Here is a 2587-nt window from a genome sequence, read left to right on the forward strand (position 1 = left end):
GGATAGAGATTTGATTCCTCTAAAGGAAAGAGAAACCTTGAAATTGTCTTCCCAACTAAACAAGAGGGTTTCATCAGAGAATGATTCATCATAAAAGGAGTCGGAACCAGAAGACGTCTTAACACGGGAAAGTGGCCACAGCAGACCAAGCCCCCAAAGAGGTTGCCGAGCTCAAAGACGCTCCCCCAGAGCAGGAAGATGGAGGGCAAGCCACTGTCGATGAACTAGTATAAGTGAACCTAGATACAGATCAAGAGTTCTAGCTTCCCGGGCTTGAATTCCTGCTACTTGCCACCCTGGGGACTAGCTCAATGACTAGAATAGAATGACTTTAATATCCTCAACTCAATAAGGGACTACCTAAGAAGACTGAACTCTCTAGTTGCTTCTCCCCGCTAGGGTACCCTTACTAAAGCAAGACCACCGAAGTAGATAAAGGATAGAATTCCTGAGTGTTGAGTTAACGTCAGGTAAGGAAGGCCGCTCTTTTTAAGAACTAGATCTCTGGGACTCTATTCATAGGGTATTGATGAATCCCTTGAGCTAGAGAGAGAGAGACTACTCTGATCTTATAGGCAGCTTTCGTTTCAACTTCACTACTTCCTGGACTCTTGAACGACTCTCCTAGGGCACCTCCGGATCTGACCTGGGGACTCTCTCAAAGACTGGACTACCCGGTCATAAAAGAATTCCTTGACTAGTTAGCTATGGGCCTCTTTAAATTGACATTGCTGGAAGAGGGCTTTCTCAGGCTGAACTTCCTGGAATAGACTCCCTTTGAGACTAGCTCAAAGACTGGCTTTTCTGAGGAACTGCTTTTTCCTGGCATTTTCATATCTAGCCTTCGGTGTTTACGCTTACTGGTCGTTCCTTAGTTCAAGAGTTGCTGAGTTCTTTCCGCCCGAGGAATGCTATGAATCGGCTTTTCTAGCCGGGAGATCCTCTATCCTCTTTAGGGAGCTGGGGAGCGAGTTCCATACCTTACACGAGTAGGAAGGGAGTTCTGAGTTAGAGCTCTTATAGAAGAGTGAATATAAAGCCTAAGGAAAGAGTTCACAGATGATTGAATGAGTTAACTGAGTTCTTTTTATCTTCCATGTAGCGACTTTCTTACTGAAAAGAGTAGTTAAGAGCAGTGTGAAAGAAAACCCTAGGGAGCGAGCGTCAGACTTGGAGCGAAAGGATACACCGGAGGGAGATATGCATGCGCGTCTTGCCGGCCGTGAGGCAATTCAAATTGTAAAGGCAAGATTCCTCTTTTTATCCCAAAATCAGTGGCGGATGCGGATTCCTCATTGGTCAATATATTTTCTTTTTTTTCTTTAAGAGACTGAATTCAGAAGTTTAAGTAAATTCCTTCTAAGGCATATTAGAACGAAGACATTCTCTTTTCTTTCGGATCTTTATGGTCTTCCCACCTAAAATAGAGAAAGCAAAACTCAAGAATCATTCTTTCCTTTCTTTTTCTTCCTATTTTTTTCTATGTGAATGAGGAATGATTGGACTTAACGCTATTAAAAGCATCGGGAAAGATGAAGAGAAAATAGAAAACACACTCGTTCTTCCTGGTCCTTTCGAACTAATTCGCTACGCCCCTGGTAGTTGATAGGGAGTATGCCTGTATTAAAGATTTTAAAAAAGTCATTCACTTATAGGAAAGAAGAGCTAAGCGTTCAACTCCGGAGATTTATTGGAAAAGGAGATTTTTGCAATTTCATTTCCATTGAGAAGGACCCTTTCTTCCACCTCCGAAATATGGATGGGGTGAACGAAAGGTCGAATGGGGTCATTGTAATGGTTAATGAAGGATCGTCTGCTTGCTCGGTGACCCAATCATAGAGGTTTTTACAGCTTCTCTCCAGCACTCTCGGATTGATCATCTTGCTGCAACTAAAGCAAGCTTAGGAAGAATAGACTTGAAAGGGACAATTTAGGATTCTGTCCAAATAGTCTAATTTCCTCTTAGGTTCAAGTTGTGGAGAAAGACTTTCAAAAAAAAAAGAGTTCGTCCACCACGATTCTTAGCGGGACAAAGACCCCTAAGCAATTGGAGGTTCTCGCTCATTTCTTTTTTCTTTTTTGTCCATATCATATTCAAACTTGTCCTGTTTAAGTCGCCTAGCTAAATTGGAATAGGATGACTAAGCGTAAGGAAAAGAAAGCCCCTTTTTTCTGGATTTACCAATTGCTCTTAGGAAAGGAAAGAGGGAGAAGAGAGCTATTCAAGGCTACTCGACTCGATGGGGAAGGGCTTGCTTGTGGCGAGCGGGCTTGCCTATTCATACTAATACTCGTATCCGGCTTGGCTTTCGATCATTAATACGAGTAGGAGGTTCGTTCGGGCAAGCAAGCAGCAACGGGAGGAAGAGTAGAAGCTGGAACTGCTGGAGCTGGTACTCGAACTCTGATGATATGCCCTATTCCTTTTTCTGGAAAGTGAGGGAGCCCGCATACCCACTCTCCCTTCCCCACCCCGAGAGGGGTGGCCTCGCCCTTCAAGGCTACATTCCGATTCTGATAGTAGAAAAGGCTAAAGCCCCACCTTTTCCATTATTAGAATCAGACCATTTTTTCTCAATGATCGAAC

Source organism: Carica papaya, mitochondrion, assembly GCF_054855325.1.
Source record: "Carica papaya mitochondrion, complete genome".
Lineage (NCBI taxonomy): Eukaryota > Viridiplantae > Streptophyta > Magnoliopsida > Brassicales > Caricaceae > Carica > Carica papaya.